This window comes from Triturus cristatus, chromosome 3_2 (assembly GCF_964204655.1).
Source record: "Triturus cristatus chromosome 3_2, aTriCri1.1, whole genome shotgun sequence".
Taxonomy (NCBI): Eukaryota; Metazoa; Chordata; class Amphibia; order Caudata; family Salamandridae; genus Triturus; species Triturus cristatus.
The window spans coordinates 41,955,223-41,970,898 of NC_140584.1; the positions used below are offsets into that span (position 1 = coordinate 41,955,223).

At 47.7% G+C, this 15,676-nt stretch overlaps 1 long non-coding RNA gene across 1 annotated transcript in view; it reads left to right on the forward strand.

Moving 5' to 3' along the window:
- The first annotated feature begins 672 nt into the window (after positions 1-672).
- LOC146856775 (uncharacterized) overlaps positions 673-15,676 on the forward strand; it is a 51,833-nt gene continuing 36,829 nt past the window's right edge. Inside the window, exon 1 of the long non-coding RNA XR_014979812.1 lies at positions 673-755. This is a non-coding gene — a long non-coding RNA (uncharacterized LOC146856775). The remainder of the gene's footprint in view (positions 756-15,676) is intronic.

Sequence of the window (15,676 nt, forward strand, 5' to 3'; positions counted from 1 at the left end):
TCCGCTGGCTGACTAAACGGGGGCAGTGCTGCCAGCGTGGGGTGTGAATGATGCCCTACCACTCCTCTTGCGCCGTCTCCCGCCTGCACTGACATGCCCTTCTGCGGTGTACTTCACGATGTGGATGCGCTGTGTTGTCTTTGCACGCCCCCCCTCCTAAAGTCTTTTCCTGGCCTTACCTTTACCAATGGTTGTTATCCCAGAGTACCTGATGCTTCCTTTGTTGTGTGCTTTTTCTCTCTTCTACGTATTGCTATTTTCTCCTTTACCTTTGTTATTTTCCCTTTTATAATTGTATTCCTTTATTTTCTTTCACTTGTATAGCAGGCTTCTCCTGGGCACCTGTGCATGCTTTCACACCTCGCCCTGTGTCCTGAGTAGAGACGATCTTCTGGCTCTCCTCCTCAACAGGCCTCTATGTCTCCTACTTGACTTTCCGCTCTGGCGTGCCTCGGAATGCCGCCGGTGTTCCATAATGGATTGCTCCCCTCGGCAATGTGCTCCCCCTAAGCATGAGCGCATGCGTATTTCTTCGCGCACGCGCATGCATCAACAAAACATTCAGGCTGTATATCAGGCTATCAGGATCTGCTCCCCAGCGCACAAGTCAACGCGCATGCGCGGAAGCATTGCCCTGCGCATGCGTCTTTGTCATGTATTCAAAGCTCCGGTGGCAACGTTACCTATTGTGGTTACCTAACCGTTACCAGTGATTGTGGATGTTGGTGCGTGGTGGCCGTTCGAGGAAGAAAAAGGTCTGTCTCTTCCTTTTCACGCCTATATATAGATAAGGTTCGCCCCTTTGTGGCCGTTCGGGACGGGCGGGTGGGCAGAAAAGACTTTTCCTTCTTACGAGAAGACGAGTACAGTGTCAGCTTCCGCTCTGCTGCTGGCAGCTGCCCCCATCTCTCTCTCTTTCTTCCTCTTCCCCCTCTTTCTGTCTGTCTCGCTCCTTCTCAGTTGCTGAAAACCGTAACTTCAAGCTCTTACCCTATCTTTCCTTTAATTGTTCCCCTATGAAATGGATCCAAAAAAGAAAGAAACTCTTTTACTGTAAATGTCTTTTTCTGACATTTTACTATTGTAAAGTGCAGCCTCGGGCAGAGAGAAAAAAAGGTCAGAAATACGAAAAATAACTAAATAAAGCAAGCCAGAGTGGTCGCAAAGTGGCCAGATTGGTTGTATCCACACCCAAACATATTGGGGCTACTTTACAGAGTTTGCCAGTAAAACGCTTCTTTCATTTTCTCATCTTTTTTTGAACAACGGGGCCTATTTACAAAGCAGTGACAGAGCAGAGGCGTTAGCCTTCTTGGCTAACGCCGCGCTACGCCACTTTTGAAACGCAGGGCTGCACCCTATTTACAACAATATGGTGCAGTCCTGAGTTTCCCCCTGCGTTTGTCGCTAATTTCAGCTGCCTAGCGCCAACAGTCACTCTTGCACCATAGTGCAAGGGCGCCTGTGCTGGAGGGAATGATTGTTCATGTTCAGGAAGGTGCCCCTTCCTGCACATAAACATTCTTAAATGGTGATTTATAACTTCTTTGTGTGCTGCTATGTGCAGCACATATAGAAGTTGCAACGCGTCAATTTTTACATTATTGATTATGTGCAGGAAGGGACACCGTCCTGTACATAAACAATCATTCATGGTCTTATGCTGTTTTTATGTGAGCTGCACAATGCAGCACACATTAAAAAACAGCAAAATCGAGGAGAAATAAAGCATTTCTACTCGTTGCGCCCTGTTAAGACCACGTTGTTCCTGCTTACATTTATCATGCTTTACTTAATCTTGCATTCCATATGAGTAATTGCTTTTTGTAAGATGTTATTACTTTTTTCAGGCAGCATATTACTCTTGTCTAGTGCATAATTTGAATTGAGTCTCATCCAGGTGTTTATAGCGGGTCAGTGCAGTGCGAGTTTCTCTCAGTGGGGCAGTATGTTGCTCAGTGGGGGAGAGGATGTGGCGCTATGGCTAGAGGTATCAAATTTAGAACTGGGGAACCAGGTTCAGCCTTCACAACCAGCCCACCAGATCACTCTACTTAGGGAGCACATTCCCATGCTAGACCACAGAAGCCCCCGTCAGACTGTACAAGTCCTGTTGTCTTCGCACCAGCAGGTGGACCCTAGCGATAGCAAGTGTGGGTTAACCTCGAAAGCCTGTCCATCACAATCCGTGCTGAAGTTCACCTCCAGTCTTGCGGGCAGGCCTACAAAGCAGCGCACCCCAGAGTGACAGTGACTCTGTCACAGGACCCTTGAAGCCAGTCCCCCTCACCCATTGGTATCTCCATAGGCCTTGTTTCAGCAGTAGTAGCTGCCACTCACCATGGATCGGCAGTGCAGGATTTGCAAGCACAGCAAACTAAGTTCACAAACTTCACGGTCTCTGCTTCATGCACAAGCACTTTTAATATGGGCTGCCTGCTTTGGGGCCAACAACATTATGCAGCAATGGAGAATAAAATGATGCCGCAGTCTTGACTAAATTAAGGCTGCAGCGTAATACAGTATATTTTCTGATACTTTATTATTTTTATATGTACTAACAGTCTCTGCACATATTTTGTCTCATTAGTTCCAGTGTAACATACAAATGCAGCAGTGAGAAAGGTGACCAGTCAACCTTTTGAAAGGGCCAACCACTTTTCAGCGACATAAGTCAAATTGTTTAGTTACTTTTGATCCGTTTAAGCTACAAACAATTTATTAGTTAAAATCATCAGATTATGCAGCAGAGGATGTATTATGTGGCAAATATGGCAAAGCCATAATTATGTTGAAAATATTTAAAAACTAGGATATATTGCCGTTCATGTTTGAATTGCTCTTATGGAAAAAGGGAGAAGTGATGATGATGATAGAAACTGCATGGCTCGGACACAACTGGGTTGTGATTCCACTTTGTTGCATATTTAGGGCATTCTGTGATTGGAAACATATCCCACTTTTTGAATATATTTTAATGTCAATAGCTCATTAAATCTTTAATAAACCAGTGTATCCATTGGTTGAATTAAATAATGCAATAAGTTGTAATTGGCCAGTGAAATGCCAAACAAATACGAAAAATTGGGATGTTTGGCTCTTTCTGGCCACACCTCTGACTCCACCCACTGACCCATTCCACAGGTTATTCCCGCCCTCTGATTCTCCGCCCACAGTTCCCCTACTTTTTTTTCCCCACTTCGACCACTGTGAAAACCACCCACTTGTTGGAAATGTTGTCTTTATATGACAGTTTTGAATTCCAAAGTGCAGCCTAGCGACGGATAGGAAAAAAGGTTCAACATAATTAAATAAAGCAAGATCGAGTGGTCGCAAACTGGCCAGATTGGTTATTATTCACACCCAAACACATTAGTGCCACTTTTACAGAGTTTGCCAGTGAAGCGCTATTTTTTTTTTTTGGTATGTTAGTTTGAACAATATTGTTTTCCCCGTATGGGGAAGCGCACCATTCCTGGAGGTACTGCAATACTTAGTTGGCATGTGGAGTGGAAATTGTTTAATGTGATCTGTGTCAGCTGTTTTTCTCACTTTAGTTTATAAAATGTGTACCGCTGCTCTGTTCAGGGATGTGGTCTTTTTAAATCGTACTGCTGTCATGTTAACTCTTGAGGCAAAAATACTCATTGATTTCTGAATAATGTAAAAAAATGTTCACCACGTTGTTCCTGCTTACGTTTCACTCGCGTTACTTAAACTTGCATTCATTTTAAGTGTTTACTTTTTCGAAGGCTTTTTTTTTTTTTCCAGGCAGCATATTACTTTTGTCTAGTGCGTAATTTGAATAGGGTCTCATCTAGTTGTTTATAGCGGGGCACAATAGGGTTGTAGCTAAAAGTACTGCAAGTTTCTCTCGGTGGGTCAGTATGGTGTTCAGTGGGGAGAGGATGTAGCACTATGGCCAGAGTTGTTGATTTTGGAACTGAGGAATTATGGTTCAGCCTTCATGACCAGTCCACTCCCCAGAGGGAGCGCATTCCTATGCTAGACCTTAGAAGGCCCCACTACACCTTAGGAGCGCTGCTGTCTCATAGCACCAACAGGTGGACCCTAGCAGTGGCATTTGTGGGTTAACCTTGAATGCCTGTCCACTAAAATCCGTACTGCAGTTGACCTGCAGTCTTCCGGTCAATCCTACGAAGCAGCACATCCTAGAGCAACAGTGACTGTCACTGAGGTCACAGGACCATTGATGCCAGTCCGCCTCACCCTTTGGTACCTCTATTGGCATTGTTTCAGCAGTGCAACTCACCAGGGATTGTCAATGCAGGATTTGCACGCACACCAATCTAAGTTTGCATGCTTCAGGCACAAGCACTTTTAACTAATTGTTCTAGCAGGGAAGCCAGGAAAAAATAATAAGTTTTCAGATTTTTACATTCCTCATTCAGCTACCAGATTATCATGTCTTGCCCTCTTACACTTTACATTAAAGGTTAATTTTAATAATGTGTTTTTCTTTAATTTGTGGCGCTTTAGTTTACAGCGTGTGACATCCAAAAGCCACAACGAAGCTCGGATTATTTGAGCTCTGGCTCAAAGCTCTCAGTGGCTCGCACACATTTTAGTTTAATCTCACACCACCTGCACTCGGTGGGAATGTGGATACTGCCAAAGTGTTAATTATCTTCCCTGTTTGTGAGGGGAAAAGTAGGCCAGGAAATCAGATTTTATAGGGAACACTCACCTAGAACAGTCTGGTGTGTACTGGGTGCAGTGAAACTACAAATACTGGTCCTGCCACTGTGGGACGGATCACATAGACCGCCCTTTAGTTATGTGGTCTGCTGATATGATTCCTTACTTCCCAAAATTCTTGGTCTTTGCAATGTTTGTAGATTGTCCGGTATTTTAAGCCATCTTTCTCATTGTTGTTTATTTTCCACTTTTCCTTTGGATTGTTTACGACTCCCAGCCATTGCCACCCCTGTTTATTTATTATTTGTCCTGTATCTGACAAATGGGAGCATTTTGATGTTGTTGCCATGTTTAGTGCTCCCGTACCGAGGGGGTTGTGACACAGGGCGGGAGCGTGGCCTGTCGGTAAACGGATGGTGCGTGCATTCTTTTAAATGGAAACCTCTTGAGAAGGGCGACTGATAAATAGGGGCCTGGGGGAGGAGGGATGTGACGTTTCCCTCATTGGAAAGTCTTTCATTAACTCTTCAATACTCTTGTGATTCAGTCGCACACAGAATTCTATTGAGTGGTTGACTTGCATCAATGCACTTGCCTTTCTGTCAGTGCATTAAAAAGGCTTCCAATGTGTCCATAATTGTTTCCTGAGGCAAGCATGAGTTCCTGAATCAGACTGTATGACCCAGTGTGTAATAATTGTATAGCTCTTCAATCCCTGGCGGCACAGCACCCCGGATAATGTGCTGCACAACTGAACACTTATAAGGTCCCAAAAGTGCAACCTATTGGCTATGCTGATGCTTGTTCACTCCAGTGAACTCCACAAAGAGCTGATGACTCACCTGATGGTTTTTGGTACAATCTGTATAGAAAGTCCGCACTCTCGTGCTCCAAGTACTGCACCAGGCGACACATTTGTCCTAACAACTGGCTTTATTAATTTTACTTAAGGGATGCCTGGCTGCCAAGAGGATATCAACCACCTCTGGAGTAAGATCAAACGTGTTCCGCTGTCGCCGCTCAATCTCCATGCACGAACATGGATTTTTCAAATGCCTAGGCTGGGAACCCAGCCCTTCTAAAGCAATAGCAGGTTCTCCCGTGGACACAGCCACATCAGTGGACAGATACTCAAACCCAGGAATTCTGATTATCATACCCTCCGTGCCCAATTGGGGTCCTCTGAGTCCAAGTTATCCAAGTTGGTCCTAATATTCTTGAGTGTGAGACAGGAGTGGTATCGACAGGAAGGCAAACAGGAGTCTGGTCGGCCGCGTCTAGGAGGCCGGCATCCAGGGCTCTGCCTTGGCCTGGGTCCGCTCCTTCTTGAGCAACCGCCATCAGGCGGTTCGGCTCTCTCAGTTCTCTGCTGACGAGGTTGAGGTAACCTGTGGCGTCCCGCAGGGCTCCTCCTTATCCCCCCTTCTTTTTAATTTATACCTTACCCCCCTTATTCGCTCTTTACGAGGCAGCTGTGTCACCGCGTTTAATTATGCGGATGACATCCAGCTGGTCTTCGATATTAACTCCACGGCCCAGTCTATCGACAATTTTCAAACTACTCTTTGTTACATCAGTGACTGCATGGGGGCGAATCATTTGAAACTTAACCCTGACAAGACAGAACTCCTGCTTGTCGGGGGTACAATCAACCCCTGGAACTCCACCTTTTGGCCCACAAGGTTGGGCACCCCCCCTAATCCCGTCAGCTCAGTGAAGAGCCTTGGGATCATCATTAGTAATGATCTCTCGATGAAATCCCAGATTGGTGCGGTGGTGTCTTCCAGCTTTTTCCAGTTGAGAAAAATCCATAAGATTGCCCGCTTCCTGACCACCGAAGCCCTCACCCTGGCATTACTGGCGCTAGTCATCTCCAGGATAGACTATGCCAACTCCCTCTATGTTGGCATACCAGTATACCAATCAAAGAAGCTTCAACTGGTCCAGAACCAGGCAGCACGGCTCATTCATCACCAACCCAAACACCAACATGTACGCCCTCTTTTAAAATCTCTTCACTGGCTCCCTGTCACTGAGCGATGTAAATTCAAATTGGGCTGCGTTATTTTTAAGTCCTTTGTTGGTACAGGACCCTTGTTCATCTCTTCACTTTTGCACCCATATGTTCCTTCTCGCAACCTTCGTTCCGCCCACCTGGCTCTACTCCAGATCCCAACCTTCAAACGTAAAAAACAGGGAGGACGAAGGTTCTCATTTCTTGCCCCTTCCTTTTGGAATGCCCTTCCACTAAGTTTAAGACTGGCCTCCCCCCTAACCCACTTCAGGTCTCTCCTAAAAACCCACCTGTTTCGCATAGCCTATAACTACTCTCCTTAACCCCTTGGACTGTTTGTTTTCTTTTCTCTTTGCTTCCAGCGCCAAGAAACCGTCTGGTGTTAGCCGCGCTTTATAAATTCTTTTTACATTACATTACATTACATTACATAAGGCGGAACGCACATCTGAGTGAGAGATGCCTTGGAAATATTGTTCTGCAGAAGTGCTGACATTGCTCGTTCTTTATGGTGGCAAATAGATCAAGCCAAGTTTCTGCCCATTCGTGGAAGAGAACCTGCCGTTGCCTCCAGGTGTAATTGCCGCTCGTGATCCACTAGGCGCTGTCTGCTGAGCCAATCCGCCAAGACCTCTGGCCTCCTGGTCAGAATACTGCTTTTCCCCTCATGCAGCACCCCCGTTGAGTGCCTGCCCCCAGCGCTGCAAGGTTGGTGCTCGAGGCTTCTGTGCCTCCTCCCGCTCGTCTCTGCTTCTGTGCCTGATTCTTTCCTCCTTATTCTTGTCTTTTAATTTTTCTTTTCCTTTTCCTTTTCATGTTCTTTTTTGCCTTTTTCTTGTTCCTTTATTTATTCTTCCCAATTCCCCCTTCTTTTTTTTTTCCTGCGTTTTTCGTCACTGCTGCCCCCACGTGTTGGCGCTCCCGCCTCTCAGCTGTCCCACCGTCCCAATATTTAATGGCAGCAGCGGGTGCACCAAAGGCAAGCCGGTCTGCGTCCCGACCAGTGCCAGGGACCCTGGTCCTTCGACCCACCAGCACTACAGCTCCCCGATCCTCTACGCACTCAATGCCAGCCAAGACAACTACAAGCATTCTTCACTTATCGACACACACAGACCTTTTACCTGCTGCCACTGTCGGCACTTCTTCGCCTTCACTGAGACCCAGGACCCACCTCAACCCACCCGCCACAACTCCACTGCACCCCAAACCATGCAATGAATCTTCCTCAACGTGGACTCCCTCCACAAACATATCGTTGACCTCCTTGACAGCACTTCCACTGACGTCGACTTCCTCATAGAAAACTGGACGAGCGCCGTCTTGGGACCGGACATCGTGATCGCAATCCCTGAAGGCTCCAACATCACCCGGAAGGACCGCCACGGAGGAGGCATCGCCATTGCTCACAAATCTAACTTCCGACTGAGCACCTACACTGACGGGCCCACAGACATGATGGAACACCTTCACTTAAAGATACAGCCCAACCCGACCGCCATCTTCCGAGGCACCCTCCTCTAAGGACCCGCACACCTTTCTCCGACTCCATCACCAACATCACCCCGCATGACCTCGCCTCCACCGACCTACACCTTGCAGGGACACCTCAACTTCCACGTTGACAACCTCCAAGACCCCAACTCCTCCTCCCTCCTGGACAACCTCATCAACATCGGATTTAAACAGATCGTACCAGAACCCACACATTCATCAGGACACACCCTCGACCCCATTTTTACAGCAGGAAACTCCATCACCTTCAGCCCCACCACTCAACTCCCATGGATGGACCATCATTGCCTCTACTTCACCTACAAAGCCAACATCACTCGCAAATGTCCACACCAGCTCCAATGCAGGAATTGGAAACCACATCCCCGATGAACAGCTCCCGCATCCCTCATCTGCTCTGCTCCCACCACCGTGGACGACGACCCAACCACGCCTTCTTCCACCACAAAATTAGAACAACCTCCAGGACAACCTACACGCGGAACCTACACCCACCATTCCCTACACCATGCGGCCTACACTCGACAGCTGGACCGCCCTCTCCATCAATGACACCCTGAAGACTATGAAGTCAGTCCACTCTGGGGCCCCACTGACCCTTGCCCCCACCACATCTCCCACAGAGCTGCCAACATCATTGACCCACTGAGCTTCTACGAATCATCAACCGCTCCTTCGAGACCTCCTTCCCCGGTGACTAGAAACACGCCAATATCAACTCTCTCCTTTTAAAAAAAAACCCTCAGCGGACCCCACCAACCTCCAAAAACTTCAGACCAATCTCCTTACTCCCTTACCCGGCAAAAGTCATTGAAAAAGTCTTCAACAGCCAGTTTGCCTCCTTCCTAGAAGAAAACAGCATCCTCGACTCGTCCCAATTTGGCTTCACGTAAAATCACAGCACCGAAACCGCCCTTCTCGCTGTGACAGACGACATCTTCTCCCTCCTCGACAGAGAAGAGATTGTGGCCCTCATCCTCTTGGACCTCTCCGCAGCCTTCCACACTGTATCTCATCACTCCCTAGCCCAAACACTACATGATGCAGAAATCCAGAACAAGTCCCTATACTGGATCCTCTCATTCCCATCTGTCAGTATGAAGCAGGTCAGACTCCCACCCTTCCTCTCGTATCCCACACCGACCATCTGCGGAGTTATCCAAGTATCCTCCATCAGCCCCACCCTGTTCAAGATCTACATGGCCCCGCTCGCACCCATCGTCGGATCCCACGGACTCACTATCCAATAAACCCAATATCTCCAAACACAACTTCCAAGAAGTAATGGAAGCTGTCGCCAGGTGGATGAAGAAAAGCTGCCTACAACTCAACGCGGACAAAAGTGAAGTACTCCTCATAAGCCCACACCCAGATGCCTGTAATGACTCCTTGTGGCCCCCACCTTCTGGAACCCTCCCTCCCCCACCACCACACACGGAACCTCTGAATCATCCTGGACTTAAAACTGCCAAATAAACGCCTTGTCCTCCTGTTTCCACACCCACCGTTCCCTACGAAAGACCTTCAACTCGATTCCTTTTGAGCACAGGAAAACTGTCATCCACGCCCTCCTCAGCAGCTGTCTGGCCTACGGCAATGCACTCTACGCTGAGATCAACAAGAATCTTACCCCAAACAAAACGTCCAGAACGCCTGCACTAGACTACTACTCAACCTACTTCGCCACATCACCCAACACCTGCGGACACTACATTGGCTCCCCATTGAGTATAGAATCCCCTTAAAGCTTCGCCCACAAAGCCCTCCAAAACACCAGACCTACCTATCTTGTTTTACGCACCCCAAAGATCCCTCCGGTCAGCCCAGCTCTCCCTTGCTATGGTGCCGCTCATCAAGAAGACTAGAACAGGAGGCAGTTCCTTCTCCTTCCATGTGGCCAGGGTATGAAACATCCTCCCACCTCACCTCCAATAGACGCCAACACTCTCCAAATTCACGCAGGACCTCAAGACCTGTCTCTTCGACTCAGTGAACATCCGGGACCTGCACGTGCCCCCTGCCCCTCCGAGCGCCTTGAGACCCTTCGGGTGAGTAGTTGCGCTTTACCATCCTTGATTGATTGATGGCCCTCTACTCCAGAAGGTTGATGTGGGGCTGGGACTTCGACAGAGGCCACTGATTCACCCCCCCCCCCCCCCCCATCTTTCACAGATCGCCACTCTCAAACCAGAAGCAACGCATTGGTCACTGTCCGCTCTGGGTAGGGAAGGCTCTACTGCTGACTCAATCACAGTTCAGTAAGAATCACTGAAGATCTTTCGCAGTGTCTTCCAAAATATCAATTTAGTCTGAGATGTCCCCTTGATATTAAGCCCACTGAGACTTCCGATCCCGCTCCAGAGCCCACATTTGCCACTTGATGTGCTGGAGGCTATCAGTTCCGCAGCCTTAGAGTTGGCCTTAGTCCAGTACCACAGTGTTACATTGAAGGATGCTACTTTGATGTTCAAACATGTATGTAAATATGAGTACTAAAACATGCGGCCTAAACCTGTATATTATTTTTAGCTTTGTACATCAGGCTTTCCATCCTCCTGTTAAACATTGAGGGATTCTGCTTTGTGAGGTTTGAGTGTGGCAAGCATAAGCCATGTGGAGCAAGTGAAGTCTCTTCAAAATTCACATAACCACACTTCTTGTTGCTTTGTTTTCCATGGAAAATAATTTCGTGTTTGTTGGTATTCCTCTCTGCATTTCTTTAAAATGCGGGAGATCTTCACCTTATTCTTAGATTTTCTCCTACACGTTGTACATTAACTGTTGCACCTTATGTGTTTGAGCATGACGGTTCAGAATCCACATGCAGCAGATGATTGATCTTCAAAATTCCTCCAACTTTATTTTTTAAACATGGGTATTTTCAACTTTTTACATTAGATTTTCGCTTGCCCATTCCACATGAAGAGTTTTTTAGATTTTTCTCTTGCCTGTTTTATATTGGGTTGCTGCTTTGTATCTGCACATCTTCGCCCACAGACACAGGCCAGCACGGACGCGTAGGCCGTTGCTGCTGATTTCGATTCACCACTGAGGCTACGCAGAGTGACCTCTGCCTCGGGTCCAGAGAGGGCCCTGTAAGACCTGGGACACTTTTCTTGTCATCTTGCTAGGGCTGTGGTGCGTCCATCCCTGTTCTTCTCCAGGTCTCTTCTCCCCTCTAGGAGTTATTCTGAGCTCTAAGAGCAGCCACCTTCTCACGGTTCTGCTCCTGCTGCCTCATACCGCATATCCTCATTATGCCTCGCTCTTTCCTCTGCCTGTTTGCTATACTGCTGTTACCTCCCAAGTGTGCCGCGTTCTCTCGTGCCTGATTATTAGATATCCTAGTGTTCCGTGCTCTCCCTACTGACCTGACGGTAATACTGTTTACCCCTTCATTGTGCTTTGGCCTCTCCACTCCTTATTGTTAGACTATGTTTGTTAAAAATCTGGTACATTGTCTCCCCTCATTATTTCTCTCTCACCCCTCTCTCTCTCTTCCCCCTCCCTCCCTCGTCACCAACTCTACCTGTAGGAGAGTAGGATCTGCTTCTTATAGTTACCCCCACTTTTTGCTGATGTTTCACTGTTTTTTCACTTATGCTGGGGTCCTGATTGGCAGGATCCCAGTCAGACTATCTGATTTCCCTCTAAATTGATTCCATGTACTTTAGGTACACTCCAGATTGGATACTGGGGTACCCTTATGAGTCCCTAGTATACGGTACACTATGTACCAAGGGCATAGGTACCCCAGAGGTCTACCAGGGTCTGCAGCATATATTATGCCACCTCTGAGCAGCCTTCCAAAATGACACCACAGGTCTGCTACTGCAGCCTCAGTAAGGTGGTGCATTCACCCCTTACTGTGGTATAGGTTACCTATATAAATTTTGATCACACACATATAAACCTATAAGTCTTAACAATCCTGAAGGCAGGGTGCTTTGTTTTCATGTGAGAGGGTGCCCATGCATGAGCAGATCCCCTCTGCAGCCTTCGGAATCTAATCCCCAGGGTTGTATGTGATGCAGCCAGATCATATACTATTAAATGCATTATAACCTCGCGGTAAATGCTAACTTTGGAATGGCTGCACAGAAACATGTTGTGTTTGGTGCCAAACACTTTGGAATCATACCTCCCTGCCAGTAACTGGCGTGGGAGGTATGATTCCACCCTACTAGAGGGAGAAACATGACTACACTGGTACCAGCTTAACAGACCCCGGTGCACCACAAAATGGATGCTGCAGACACAAGTCTGCCCTCCTGCTGCTGGACGAAACTCTGGCAGGGGAAGGCCTGACGATCGGTTTCCTGTCACAGAGAGGTGTGACCACCTCCCAGGCAGGCTTTATTGTATTGGGCCTGGGTGGGGGCACTCCAAGAGTGCTTTGATGTCTGCACTGGGGCACGTTTGGTGCCCCTGTGCATAGTCCAGTTCAAACCGGTCCCAGGGGCTACCAGCCCCTGCTCTAGCGCAAAACTGGACAAATGAAATGGGTGTAGCCACCCCTCTTTCCTGACCCTCCCATAGGTGGGTCCACAGAGTGTACAATCCCTTCCTTGGGTATAAAGTAGGAACTCCTGGCTACAGGACTTTAGATATTCCTGGAAGAAACTCTGACACTGAATCCTGGATCTTCGACGATCTACAAGACTAGATAACTGAAGAATCTCCCTTGAAGTAAAGGAGTTACTCCCCTGCTTGTCAGGCACCAAAAAGACGCATCTGTTCGGAGTCCTCAGGAGCTTCGGAGATGCCAACAGAAGACTGTTGCCACACAGGAGGTGGGTTTCCAAGCGTCCATGAGGCTTACATGATTCCTCAGCAAACCTGAGACCCGTAGCCCTTGTGGGGACCGTGCAACCCGAACCCCTGGACACTGTGACCATTTCCAGCTGCACACTCTTCCCGGCATTCCCCGAGGCTGTGCTTTGGGCTACTTGTAGTCCAGACCCCGAGCAGCGATTGCACTTAAGATCACTGGCCTACACTCTCCGAGTGTTCCGTGGGCTGGTTCCAAGTGTTTTCTCTCAACACCCCTTTCTAGATCTCTTGTCCGTTGACTTGTGGGTCATTGAGAAGGGCAACTTTACTTTTAGCAGGCTTTCCTGATTGCTCCACAAGTTCCCTGACTCTCCATTGCTTGGGGAGTCCCCTGGACCTCGCTTGTCCCCACCGAAGCCTTTGTTCTCTCACCACGTGGGTTGCCACTGCCAAGGCTTGTTGGTTCCAATCCGGTAACTGAGACCCCTCACTGGACATCCTTTGTGGGACAGCTCGCCTGCGGATCCTTGTCGTCGTCGACTTCTCCTGGTCCTCGTGGCAGCAGAGTCCCACTTCACCTGTCTTCAACTGAAGCACACGACATCGGTGGGCATTCGCCTATCTTGCCCCTGGTCACTGGCTATTGACCCAGACTCTGTCCCCTCTGCTTTCAGGTTCTTCCCATCTCGGATCCAAGCTTGGATCTCCTCGGACACTTCTCCTCTTCACGGCAGCAGCACTTTACATCATCTCGCCATTGAAAACAAGGACGACTTCCGACACCATTTCACACCCATGCACCCGGCTTCCCTGGGTTAGTTAACACGAGTACTCCGGTGCTCCCGTGGGTGTTGACATTAGAACCTTCTATGTCCAAAAGGGTTTGTTCCTAGTCCTCCTCTAAGTGTCCTTAAACTCTAATTTCTCAACCGCAACTTTGTCATAGCATTGTACGGGGCTCTGTAGTATATTGTGCTTATTTACTGTGTTGTATTGATTGCAACATATGTGCTTTGACCTATAATCTCATAAAGAGATTAGTAGGGAGTGTTCAGAAATAAATACATATATATATATATATATATATATATATATATATATATTTGCTCCTCTGTCGGGGGAAGATTTGGAAAAGGTTTGAACGGCTTGGTTCCGGCGTGGAGGTACGCACCACCAGCAAGTGTGCCAAATTTGCCCGACCTTTAACCATTTTTGTTGCCCGCGAGAGTGTAAGGGTGGACTGGCGCTACCGAAGACTGTCTCCGGTATAGATCCAAACATCCTTGAAAATGGGTTGAACACGGAGCACAAGTATGAGCTGAAATTAACAAATGTTAATAATTTTCCAACAACGAGGAACCGCCCACTGGAGGGTATGGACTAAAAACTGTTCAAAGAACCACAAGTTCCAGGATGCCTTTCGAACTGTGATCGCGCCCCCTAGAGGGCTATAAAAATAAATTTAGGCAATCATTTTGCATTTGAGCAGTGCCGTGTGTGCTTGGTCTACCTTTGAGAAAGGTCTTTGTAAGACCGAAACGCGTCCGGATTGCCAAAATTATTAAAAAGTGAAAAGCCAACTGTGCGAGTGTGCCTCCTTTGCTCCTCTGCTGGGGGAGAGTTGGAAAATATATATCACACACACCTGGTGTAGATCTCCTTTTATTTGGTTATTTAAGAGATTATAGACTGGTAAAACAAGCTGCTTTACATTCCTTCAAAACTTATCTTGAAGGCTGCTCACCATAGCTACCACTAGGATAGCTTTCAATAAAGGTTGTCTTTAACCTATCATCAATAAGGGTTGTTTGGACTGGTGCAAGGTGCCCACTAGAACTAGTGGACAGCATATACCAGGCCAACTTCTCACACTATCCACATAGCCGGACACACGCCTGACCCCATTTTCACGTCCAGAGACCTGGTCAGGTTCAACCACATCTCGCAGCTCACCTGGACCAACCACTACAGCATCCACTCCACCATCTCAAGACTTACCAACACTGGCACCATGCTCCCCAATTCCATGCGCAGAAACTTGAAAAATATAGCAGAACAGTGGAACAATACTCTCAACTCTCACCTCCCACAATAAGCTGTGAAAAACTTCATAGAATCCATCGACATAATTACCACTGCCAAGCAAGCCAGATCCAGATAACTTGTCAGAAGAGCTAGCTGGTTAATCGCTGAGCTGACATCCACCACATGCAACTGTTGGCAAGTAGAAAGAAGTGGCGCATCAGCAATGAGATGGGGAGTCGCACCACCTTCAAGACAGCTCTAAACCAGTACCACCCCCTCCTGATAGAAAAAAAGAACGCTCTAGCTGACCGCATAGAGCCCAGTACAAAACGAAGCAAGGAGCTCTTCGACATCGTGAATGAGTTCTCTAACTCCCCAGCCACCAAGAACTACACCACCCACTCCATAGAAATGTGACACCCTGACTAACTACTTCCATGACCAGATCAGTCAACAACGAAAACTTCAAAAGCCTAACCCCCAGCTGCCAACATAATCAGCCTGCTCACACCCACAAACAGAAACCCCCAACACCTGCTCACCAATTGGGACCTTCACAATTCAAGCCACAATCTCCCTTATGAACTCTATGTAAAAAGGTTTACCCACAGACCACTGTCACCACCCCGCCTTCACCCTCAGGAGCAAGACTATTGGCGACAAGCTCAAAGTCCTGAACACCTTCGTTCC